This window comes from Triticum urartu, chromosome 1A (genome assembly GCF_056163025.1).
Source record: "Triticum urartu cultivar PI428250 chromosome 1A, HENAU_Tu73, whole genome shotgun sequence".
Lineage (NCBI taxonomy): Eukaryota > Viridiplantae > Streptophyta > Magnoliopsida > Poales > Poaceae > Triticum > Triticum urartu.
The window spans coordinates 11,167,776-11,180,496 of NC_141873.1; the positions used below are offsets into that span (position 1 = coordinate 11,167,776).

General features: G+C 45.2%; 1 pseudogene; it reads right to left on the reverse strand.

Annotated features, from left to right (window-relative positions):
• Window positions 1-9,851: 9,851 nt before the first annotated feature.
• On the reverse strand, window positions 9,852-11,481 carry LOC147988324 (4-hydroxyphenylpyruvate dioxygenase pseudogene; annotated as a pseudogene).
• Window positions 11,482-12,721: the final 1,240 nt, after the last annotated feature.

The following is a 12,721-nucleotide window of genomic DNA, read 5'->3' on the forward strand; positions in this document are numbered from 1 at the left end:
TTGAACTAGTTCAAATCTCATATACCTAAATTTTTCTTACTAAAAATAAACTAGTTATATTAATTATTGAACTAGTTCAAATCTCATATACCTAAATTTCTCTTACTAAAAATAAACTAGTTATATTAGTTATTGAACTAGTTCAAATCTCATATACCTAAATTTTTCTTACTAAAAATAAACTAGTTATATTAATTATTGAACTAGTTCAAATCTCATATACCTAAATTTTCTTACTAAAAATAAACTAGTTATATTAATTATTGAACTAGTTCGAATCTCATATACCTAAATTTTCTTACTAAAAATAAACTAGTTATATTAATTATTGAACTAGTTCAAATCTCATATACCTAAATTTTCTTACTAAAAATAAACTAGTTATATTAATTACTCAACTAGTTCTAATCTCTAGTTCGACAATTTTTCTATCTAGCTAATTCATCTAACATTCGATCATCTAATTAACTTTTCTGAAAAACAGAAAATAAGAAAAAAAAATGTGTGTGTATGTGTGTGTACACGTATATGTGTGTACGTATGTGTGTATGTGTGTGTATGCGTGTGTGGTATATGCATGTGTGTGTGTGCATGCGCGCCGCCCCGTATGTACGAGCGGGGGCGCCGGCGTACGGGGCGGGGGCGGCGGCGTACGGGGCGGGGCCGCCGGCGTTCGGGGTGGCGGCGGGGACGGACGGCGGCGCACGGCGTTCGGGGCGGACGGCGCGCGGCGCGGCGGCCGGGTACGCGCGAGGAGAGAGCGAGATACATACGGACGGCGGCGCGGGACGACGACGGGACCGCGTCGCGGGACGACGACGGACGGCGGCGCGCGGCGTTCGGGGCGGCGGCGGGGACGACGACGACAGGCGACGGGCGGCGACGACGGGAGCGGCGCGCGAGAGGTTGACGAAAGAAGTGGGGAGATGTAACTGAAATTTCGTAAGTGCTGTATATATAGGGTGAGCCTTTAGTAACGGTTGGAGCCACCAACCGGTACTAAAGGCCTACTTTGGCCAGGCAAAGAGGCGGGAAGAGCAAGCCTTTAGTACCGGTTGGTGGTTCCAACCGGTACTAAAGGGGGGGCCTTTAGTACCGGTTGGAGCCACCAACCGGTACTAAAGGCCTACTTTGGCCAGGCAAAGAGGCGGGAAGAGCAGGCCTTTAGTACCGGTTGGTGGTTCCAACCGGTACTAAAGGGGGGGGCCTTTAGTACCGGTTGGAGCCACCAACCGGTACTAAAGGCCTTGCGCTGCCACCCCAAAGTTTAGTCCCACCTCGCCCGGCGAAGGGCAGCCGCACTGGTTTATAAACCCAACCGCGGCTACCTGTTCGAACTCCTCTATATAGCAGGCTTCTGGGCCTAATTAATTAGGGCACGCTGCTTTGTGGGTCTGCTGGCCCTCCTGGGCCTGCATTTGCACACCCTAGGTCTGGTAGACCCACAGGGCAGTGTGCCAACAAATTTGCTATATAGTTTTTTCTTTTCTGCATTACTTATTTTCTTTTATTTATTTTTGAGTAGTTTTTATATAGTTTTTTCTTTTCTGCATTATTTATTTTCTTCTATTTATTTTTGAGTAATTTTTTTGTATGGTTTTTTTATTTTCTGCATTATTTATTTTTGTATAGTCCGAAACCCTGATACTCGGAAAGAGTTTGTCCAATTTGTACACGAAGTGCGTCCAGTTTTTGCCGTGACCCTCTCTACTCTTTCGGGTGATATGATGATACCATGCCAAGTTTCAACATTTTCAGGATTCATTTTGTAGTGATTTTTAATTTCATGGTCATTTAGCTCTCTAAACAATTAGGTAAATGACCGAAAAACAACAAATGATGTCAGAACATGTTCGAAATTGATGACACCGCTTTAAATGCTACATACTGAACACAAAAGAAGTCCGGAGTTTAAATAAGTTATTAAAAATAAAAAAGAGGTGCAATGCTGGTTAATTTGCTTCAAGCCATTCGGAATAGTGTAGACTGCACTGCACATAGCTCAGTGCAATCTATGCTATTCCGCAAGGCTTGAAGCTAATCAACATGTAGGTGAGCATTGCAACTCTTCGTCATTGTCTGTGCACTCACGGCTTATAAACCGCCCATACTGCCTCTCTCTTGGCGAAGATCACAAGATAGTTTGGTTAAATTGCATTACTTGTAAGTCCAGTTAACATGGATGTTTATGATGCAAGAGCAACAGCAAAAGTGAAAATTTGGCACAAATAGGTAGTTGTGTAACTAAAATAGGTAGGAGGAGAGATAGCTCTTATGTCACAAAAAAGAAGTTGTATCAAACCTTTTATGTCGGATCTAGAACAAACCAATCGGTATCGCCATCATACAGCCCAACCGTGGCTCGTGATGCATATATATGCATATCAAATGCACGGTTGGACGTATGATGGCGAATCCGAATGATTTGTATTCAGTCGATGAACTGGTAGATGTATGCAGTCGATGAACTGGTAGATGTATGTAGTCGATGAACTGAAAGACTTATGCAGGGAAGGCGAGAGGTGGGCTAGCTATATATAGGGTCGTCTGGCTCACAAAGTGATTGTGGTAGTTTCGATCCAACGACTCACATGAGCTAGGAAGAAACACACCCTTGATCCAACGACTCGCAAGAGCTAGAAAGAAACACACGATCCGTGTGATTCTTCCTGATTGGTGGGATGCACATTAGTACCCACTCCGGACTCCGAAACCCTGATACTCGGAAAGAGTTTGTCCAGTTTGTACACGAAGTGCGTCCAGTTTTTGCCGTGACCCTCTCTACTCTTTCGCGCATGGTATGCGAGTGATATGATGATACCATACCAAGTTTCAACATTTTCAGGATTCATTTTGTAGTGATTTTCAATTTCACGGTCATTTAGCTCTCTAAACAATTAGGTAAATGACCGAAAAACAACAAATGATGTCAGAACATGTTGGAAATTGATGACGTCGCTTTAAATGCTGCATACTGAACACAAAAGAAGTCCGGAGTTTAAATAAGTTATTAAAAATAAAAAAGAGGTGCAATGCTGGTTAATTTGCTTCAAGCCATTCGGAATAGTGTAGACTTATGCTATTCCACAAGGCTTGAAGCTAATCAACATGGAGGTGAGCATTGCAACTCTTCATCATTGTTTGTGCACTCACGGCTTATAAACCGCTCATACTGCCTCTCTCTTGACGAGGTGGGACTAAAAACAGCTTGCCATAAACTCATTAGTACCGGTTCGTGGTAAGAACCGGCATTAAATGGTGATGGTGGGGCCATAGCCTGACCGCAGGCTGATGCAGCCTCTTTAGTACCGGTTCGTGGCATGAACCGGTACTAAAGGTTCGCCACGAACCGGTACTATTGATCGCCGCCACGAACCGGCACTAATGTACACATTAGTGCCGGCTCTAATTCAAACCGGCACTAATGTGCTTCACGTTTGACCCTTTTTCTACTAGTGAGGATTGCCCGGCGGCAATGCTTAGTACGGTCCGGACCGTGCCCGGCTTGACGACGGGGCTGAAGGTCTCCCCGTAGTCGATGCCGGCCTGCTGTGTGAAGCCGCGAAGCACCCACCGAGCCTTATAGCGAGTGAGCGTGCCGTCGGGGTTGAACTTGTGCCGGAAGATCCACTTTCCTGTAACCACGTTAGCACCTGCAGGACGAGACACCAAACACCACGTATCATTCCGCACTAATGCATCATACTCCTCGAGCATGGTGTTGTACCAGTTGGGGTCTTTGAGGGCAACGCGATAGGTGGATGGAATAGGACTGATTGCGGAGGTAGCAGAGTGGAGGGACACATTCTGCTTCGGTTGGGAGAACCCGGACTTGCCCTGGTGTGCATGGTATGGGCGTTGGAGGGTGGAGCGAGCGGAACGGCACGGGGTGGGAGGGCGGGCTTGCATGCGGGGGCAACGTACGCGCAAGGCTGCATGGGGGTGTAGTGGAGGGGCCTACCGGCGAGCGCACACTGGGTGGTGGTGGTGGGGAGGGCGCGTCAGGCCCAGTGCATGGGCTGGTTTGTGGGGAGTGACGTGGGGTGGGAACAAGTGGAGCTGGCTGGCTCGGCGGCGCGGTGGTAGAGGGAGATGCGGGAGGCCGGTCCACAATGTGTGGGGAGCTGGCAGCAGATCCAAAATGCGCGAATCCTGGGGCTGATATGGACGAGGTATCCGGTTAAGTTTTGTTTGTTTCAGTTGGATTTGTGTTGAACGTGGCCGGATTTGATTTTTACTCCACTAACTTTACGAGATCAGCTAGGAACGGTCATAATTTAGAGGAGCAAAATTACGCCACTGAGCTTTACTCGGCCGGATACTCCTCTATTTTTTACGTGTTCGGCTAGAGATGCTTTAAGGGAATCTCTTAGGAAAATTAACAAAAGTTCAGGGAAGTCATCTCAGGCTCCTTGCTAAACTTGCACTATATAAGCTGAGCCACCAACATTCTTACATAAAAAAGGTTACTGTCTTTTGAAGGATCCCATATTGTCCACCTGAACAGATTTAAGCATGCTGGATTCTTTTCGGTCGAATATGGAAATGCTATAAGAGCCTTGCTGGAGAGAGCTCAAGAAAGAAAGCAGCGTCTATTGAAGAATACTACTTATTAGCACTTAGGCGCCATTTGAAGAGACAATCAAGACCTAGTGATCTGGAATTCAGAAAAGCTTTTCGAAGTATGTAAGAAGACAATGGCTGGAACCACTGGCAACTCTCTATCTTTCAATATCACCAGTCATTATGGAAAAGCCAGTAAATCTTACCATGTTACTTTTAATTCCCTCCAATATTTCACATGATTTGAAGGTAGCTAAAAATATAGATAAATTAGTATACATATCCTACTCACTTAATTAGCTAGGTATCCTAGGGCAGAAGGTATATATAGGACTCCCATACACCTCTTCTTCTGAAAACAAAGTCCACTACAGAATCATGTGATAGGTGTGATCAAGTCATCTGGGAAACACTCATCACATCATTTGTAACACATGATTGCACTACAGAATCATTTGACTGTTTGACTTGCATGTTTACTTATCAATCCCTTACCTAGGAATTAGTAGCTATAAGCAGAATGATACTTTGTTCGGTTGGAGGAGAATGCAGAAAATGTTCACGAGATACCTATTGCATCGATCATATGTATCACGAGATAGAGCAGATTTGTCTTAAGATCCACCACATGCAACTGTCTTTCAAAGAAGGGAAACTGCTGTAATGTCTCAGTCTCGTGATTGGCCAAGCAATCAACCTTAAACCAAATCTCCTTATGTGCTCTACAGACTACTTATGCTTCTGTCCACGAAGTCATGTGATTGAACACAAAGTCAGTTCTATCTACAGATCTCACTACTCCAGCCTGATACGCTTAACTTCCGAGTTCTATTCCCCCTTGTTTCCAAGTCTGCACTTGTTGTTTTCCTGACAATAGTAAGTTGTTAATCCTATTAACCCTTAGGAGTTGAACTTGAGCATGAAGTCAAACGGTTCACGGTTTGAGTTTGAAACTATTATTCTTAAAAGCAATAATTATTTAGTAACACTAATATTTCTTGAATAAGTAGTTTGACCAGAGTTTGACCAAAAATTCAAAAAAAAACATAAATTTGAGGATAAATTTTTTTCCTTTCAGAATTTGAGGATTCTAAAGATTTGCAAAACGGCCTATGGCCATCGAAATCGGAACAGGATTTTCGTGCTGAACATTTTGAAATATTATACGTTTTTTTCGACATCGTATGCAAAAGTTATAGATGTTTTATTTTTAATAACACTTTTTTGCAAAACATATCCAAATTTAAGTTTTTTAATTTTTTCTAACTAGTAGATGTAGTAACATAACTACATCTCGAAGGATTTTAATTTTTGAAGTTTTTATCATTTTCTTTTGTTTTTTTCAAAACTGAAATGGCAAGGGGGGGAGGGGGGGCTAGAGTTTGAACCCCTTTACCCCGGGATGGTGTCTATCCAATCCTACCGCCGACTACATCTGGTAGCACCGTCCCAGCCGTTTTCACGTTCCATTAAAGTGGCCAAAGGAATTACTTTCTAATATAGCGAAACTAATTCTATCAACTATTATTAAAGGCTAAACAACTATTAATACACAACAGTAGCAAAATTAATATTAATTAATTATAAAAATGTATCTACTGTTTTCTAACAGAAGCATACGACATCATGTAAAAATATACAGAAAGAACTAACTTAAAATAATTGAAAACAACAATTAAAGGACTAAAACAACTATATAGGCAAAGCGGTACTGTTTTAATTAGAATCCCAATTTAAATTATTCTAAAAATAACCAAATAAATCTTATTGTGACAACAATCTGACATGTGACTAGGAGCAAAAAGAAATAAATTAAAAACTATTTTTAAACTCAAATTATTCATAATCTAGGGTTTAAAGCAAATTTGAAAAAATTCATATTTAAATCATTCAAATTTGAAAACTAATGGCACAAACAGAAACTAGACAAAATTTGAATGTAATGCAAAAAGAATCACTCAAAAACATCAAATATCCTAAAAGATATCAGCAACTTAAAACAGAAACAAAAAACAAAAAAATGGAAGAAAAAAACAAATTTCAGAATCACTTTAGTCCCGGTTTGAGACACGAACCGGGACTAAAGGGCATCGCACCCTTTAGTCCCGGTTCGTGTCTCAAACCGGGACTAAAGGTCCCATTTGAACCGGGGCTAATGCCTTCTCGACGCCCTAGCCGCTCGAACCGGGACTAATGCTCACATTAGTCCCGGTTCGTAATGCAACCGGGACCAATCTGTACATTGAGCTTGGACCAAAACCTTATTTTCTACTAGTGGAGGCCATGTCCATGAACATTTAACATATGAACATCGTTAGTAACTGTAGAGCTGGATGGTGCCTGACTGGAAGAGGGGCTTGTTTGCTCCGAGGTATCCATCTCGTCGTCCTTCTCCTTGCCAGAAGTATCGTCATCAGCATCATCTCCCTTACGTTTCCAAATAAACAGACTAAAATCTGGATCCGGAACAGGCGCCCGTAATGTAGTCGGAGGTGTGTCGGTCCCCGTACATCCATTGTCGGTTTATTTGCATGCATTATATAACTAAGTATATCAAAAACCATTCCAGTACATCATGAATAGAGAAATGACAAAATTAATATAGGTTCATCATCACATTAAAACCAAAGTACAGTAGTGATCAAATGTCATTACTAAAAAAATAAATGCATAAAGTTCATACATAGTTCTCATAGAACAACGTACATCTCTCTAGAGCATTTAATTAAAACATACATTAAAACTAACATACAACTACGTAAAATATTTAAATGCAACAACAAATGCGATCAAAATCACAACTAAGGTAACAATTGATCCAATAGCATAATGATACCAAGCCTCATTATCTATGGCATATTTTCTAATCTTTTTAATCTTCAAGCGCATTGCATCTATCTGGATCTTGTGATCATCGACGACATCGGCAACTTGAAACTCCAATTTCATCTTCTCTTCTTCCACTCTTTTCAATTTTTCTTTCAAATATTTGTTTTCTTTTTCAACTAAATTTAACCTCTCGACAAGATGGTCGGTTGGAATTTCCGGTTCACACACCTCCTAGATAAAGGCATCTATGTAAAGTTGGTCGGCATAATTGTCATAACACTAAATGAAACAAATAATTATAAAAGATAATATACCACATTCGAATCATAGACCGGACGAGAGCAGGCGAGGGCGGATACCAAAACCATGACACTATATAATAACAAGCATTAATAAAAGTAAAAAAATCATACAAGTAGCTATCTAAATCATACAAGTAAGAATTTTGTTTGTTTTAAAAAGAAGATAAGAACAAGAGAGGCTCACCACGGTGGTGCCGGCGACGAGATCGGCGAGGGCGATCGACGGCGGTGAGGACGGGGACGGGGATGGGACGACAGCCTACACATGTGCAAACTCTAAGAAGTTAATTTGATCTCAAATTGTGCATCTAAATCAACTGAACTCGCACATACACACAACACACCTCCACTAAAACCCACAAACCACTCTACTTCTAGAGCATTTGAAAGGAGCTAAACTAGAAATGAGAGATGAAAGGATGAAGTTTCTAACCTTTTAGAACACTTGGATAGTTGGTGCACCACCAAACCTAAACAATTTTGGGGAAAATGTAGCTTGGAGGTCGAGCTTGGAGAGGATAAAGGTTAACTATGTCTCGGGCATTTCAACGAACGCCTCATGTGCATATGAGATGAGAGCAGAGTAGCACACACCTCCCACACGCCTGCTGGCCAAAAAACAGAGTAGTGAGCGGCCAAGGACGAGCATATATATAGGCACCTTTTTAGTCCTGGTTGGTGTCTAGAACCGGGACTGAAGTCTGACCTTTAGTCCCGGTTCTAGACTCCAACCGGGACTAAAGGGGTTGCCCCAGGAGCGAGGTGCTTTAGACCCGGTTGGTGGCTGGACCCGGGACTAAAGGTCCCAGCTGAACCGGGACTGGTGCCTGCTGAGGCTTGGCCGGCGTCCTGGCCGCTGGAATTGGGACTAATGCTCCCATTAGTCCTCGTTCCTAACATGACCGGGATTGTTGCTCTAATCTGGCAAAAACCAATGCCCTGTTTTCTACTAGTGTATAAAGATACTTTATCTATGTTGATTTCCTCATAGCAGTGTATACTTTAGTTGTAAGTCTCATTTCATTTATATTTATTACCTTTATCCCTGCTTACCAGGGTCACATATTTTGTTTTTATTAACAAAACCACTCTTCCTTGCAAATATGAACATGATTGTACATGTTGTAAAAATAAAAAGTAAAGTCCCCAAGAAGTAAAACCTTATGGATAAATGAAAATTTGGATTTCTAACTGATATAATGGTCGTAGTTTCAAATCTTCATAGAAATTTATTATTCGCATTCCCATTTTTTCTAAATAGTAATTTTATAGTTAGTATGTATAACATTTGTCTGTCCTTTTTGGAAACATAGACTTATATGATATTAATGACGACGAGAAATATATATAACTTTCATTTTTATTGTTATGTTAGGGCACCCGCAAAACACTGGTATATATCTGACCAGACACATTTGTTCACTATTCCAATGGGGATATGTATCAGTCCGCGAAGCTGTCCGGATGTCCAAATTCCGGTATTTTGGAGACAAACGTGGGTTTTTTTTTGCTAGAGTCCAAACATGCACTTGACCAATCACATGCATGTTCCTCTCCTCTCTCTCTCTCTCTCTCTCTCTCTCTCTCTCTCCTCCCAACCGCACATGCATGGTCCCCCTCTTCTCTTTCTCTCCTCCCAATCAGACACTAAACCACAAATATCCCACCACATGCTTGGTCCTCATCTACATTTTCTCCTCTCAATCGGATACTTTGTAATTAGCGTTGGATGGCTTCCTCCCGTATCTTGTCCGCGGACCATGCCCGGGCATAAAAATGGACGTATACCGGAGGAATTTGTGGGTCATAGTTGGAGATGCCCTTGGAAAGTTAATTTTTATCATATATATCAGATAGCACCATATAGTCATCTAGCAATCCTAGCTTGTGCAGGTGCACGGGTTGATGACTAGTGCCTTGAATCAAACATCCGAGAAACTATAAAATAACTCTTGGAACTAAGAATTACAGTGAGATCTCTCACATACAATTCTCCGTGACAACTTTTACAAGAATGAAACACTAGTTTATTCAATAAAGACGCTGCAACTAGACATGAGCAATGACATCATCGCTCAAACACCTGCATGGACTTGATTACCAATACAAAGATCTGATCGGACTTGATTACCAACAAAGGTTTGTGAGAGCCCCTTATGTTGTCCATCGAAAAAAAAAAGTGAAGCCGTGAGTGTAGAACCATTGTGTTCTGATTAGGCGGCCAGGCGTGCAGAAGCGTCAAGAGACTTTTCATAGTCCTCAATGGACTTGAACAGCTCAGTGACGTTACCTTGGCCAAACCCACCGCAGCCACCCCTCTGGTATTCCTGCCCGTTCTCGTCCTTCTCCATGCATCCGATCCTTTGGATAAACTCCAACAGCAAGGTTGGCCTGCACACAATACAAGATATTTTTCGAGCCATGAATTATAAGCTAGAACTACATGCGAATAAACACACAATATAGAAGTTAGAATATACACACAATATATACATGACATTTGACGTCAGTGGAAGAATTAGCTTGCTAGGCCATCTCACCTGTCGCCCGCCGCCTTTGTGAATATTTGGAGCACAACACCTCCATGGTCATCCTTGTCCACCCGTACGCCTAGCTCCTGGCACTCCTTAATCTGTGCTTCTGACAGCACGTCCCCGGCGTGCCGCCTTACATCGTCATAGTAGCTGGCTGGTGGCGGTGGGAGAAGCTCAAAGCCGCCCATGGTGGACCGCGCACGGATCTTCCTCAACGTGCCGAGCACGTCGTCGCTGGCCATGGCCAGGTGCTGCACGCCTGAGCCGCCGTGGTGGTCCAGGTATGTCTGTACCTGGCTCCGGCGCTTGGTGCCGTGCACTGGCTCGACGACGGTGAGCAGTACATTCTCTGAATTGTTGGCGAGCACCACGACGTTGAGGGAGCTCTCGGCCGTGCCCACCTGGTCTCCAGTGAAGCGAGAGAACTCGTGGAACCCTGTGAACCCGGCTATGTATCCAGCGACCGGAGCCAGGTGAGGGACGTCGCCGACGATGTGGTCGAACCGTGTGAGCCCGTAGTCCGGTGTAGCCCCGGAGCTGGGGATGCTCTCGAACCTCGGCAAGAAGGGTATGGCCGTCTCGTCTGGGTAGCTCACGAAGTGGAGAACGGCGTCTCCGTAGAGCTGGACCTCCGCGAGCTGGAAGCCGTGTCCGAGCTCAGCAGGGGCAAAGGACGGGCGCGCTCCAGCATCGACGCTCGTGCGGAAGGCCGCGGCGGCGTCGGGGACACGGACGGCCACGGCGCGCACCGCAAGGCCGTGGTCTGCGGTAAAGCGGCGTGCGGTGTCGGCGTCGAAGGAGGGCACGGACGCGGTGACCGCGTCGCCCTGTGCGTATGGGGCGCTGAAGAGGAACGCGAGAGAGCCCGAGCGCGAGTGGAGTAGGTGGGAGGCGTGCGCGGTGTTCCCCGTGGAGAGGCCGGACTCTGCGGCGAGTGGCACGCCGAGCCCGAAGGAGAAGCGTCCGGCAGCGGAGGCGGCATCGGCACACCAAAACTCGACGTGATGGAAGTCTATCATGCGGAAGCGGTCCGTGCCGGAGATGCCGGCTTGCTCCCCGCCGGCACTGCCACTGCCGGTGGTGCTCATTGTGATCTGTGTTGGGTTACTTCGGATTGGTGGATGTGCCGCCATTGAGAGTGGAAGGGGTGGGCGTCGGGTGCATCGTGATCGGATGTGGGAGAATTTAGAGTTGGGCATGTGGGCTGGGAATGCCAAAGCGGCCAGAGCTAGGTTGGCGTGGGCATTCATCATGTTCGCTCTTGCAATTATGCTTGGGTTGTTATGGCTCAGCTGCATACAATGCCTGTCGTTTATATAGGCGGCTTTGCTACATCAACGGGCTATTAAGGGGTTTTACAGGGCTTGGCGCCCACCCCCGCCAGTTAAAATCGGGGGGGGGGGGGGGGGGGGGGGGGGCGATTAATTAGGAGAAGGAGGTTAGGGCATGTACAATGGTGCTATTTTAGGAGTGTCACGGAAGATAAATGATGAGGTGGAGGAGAGAGAACTCATAAGAGAAGGCTTATCTTCTCTTATTTAAGATAAGACAAAAGATGATATCTTAGCACAATATGTCTCACCATATTTTTAGAAATTGCTAGTTATTGAATATAAGGCTAAAAGATGACTCATTGTAGACATTTTCTTTGTCATCTCTAAATTACATGCAAAACTTAAGCTAAAACTATCTTATCAACCATTGTACATGCCCTTAGTTAGCCCAATTAAAAAAGGACAAGTCAGCTGATCCGTAAAAGTCCGTCGATATAATCCGTGTATCTAGCATTTTTGCTTATATAGGCAATTGCCTATGTTTTTTCTTTGAACCACAAACATTATATTAATCAATATCACCGAGTGAACCGTACCCACCCCAGCGTCGCCAACCCTAGGCGACACGGGGGGCGACCATGCCGCCGGCCCTAGGCCCCTTCCCCTCGCCTCCTCCGTCCAGCCACCGCCTGAGGTCTCACAGGCGAAGCCTGGCCTATGATGGCGGCGGCGGGGCTTATCCCTCGTGCGGTGGTGGCGTTTTTTCCGGGCGGCGATGGCGCATCATTCGACGGAGATCCGACGGTAAGGAGCAGCAGGATCCCTACGGCATGCGTGACGGCGGCAACGGCGGAGGCGCAACTTCCCCGCAGTGGAGTCGCCCCTGTGGCGGCGGCCGAGATCGCCGATCTGGTCTTGCCCAGATGCGGTTGGGCGGGCCGGCGGTTCCGGTGTGCATCTACAGGCGAGCGTGGTGGGCCTGACGGCGCCGACTGTAGGCATCATGGTGGTGCCATGGCCGGTCAGGCGGCGGCGGCCTGGATCCCTTTCGTCCAGTCCCGGGCAGAGATGGCGGCAGTCCGTGCACGAGATGCTTAAGGGAGAATCTTCGAACAGATTTGGGTGAAAACCTGCTCTCGGCTAGCTACCAAGGCCGGTGGTGGCGGCGCTGTCTGCGTCGTTCCCTTCTTGAAGGCATCGCCGTGGAGAAGTTCAAGGC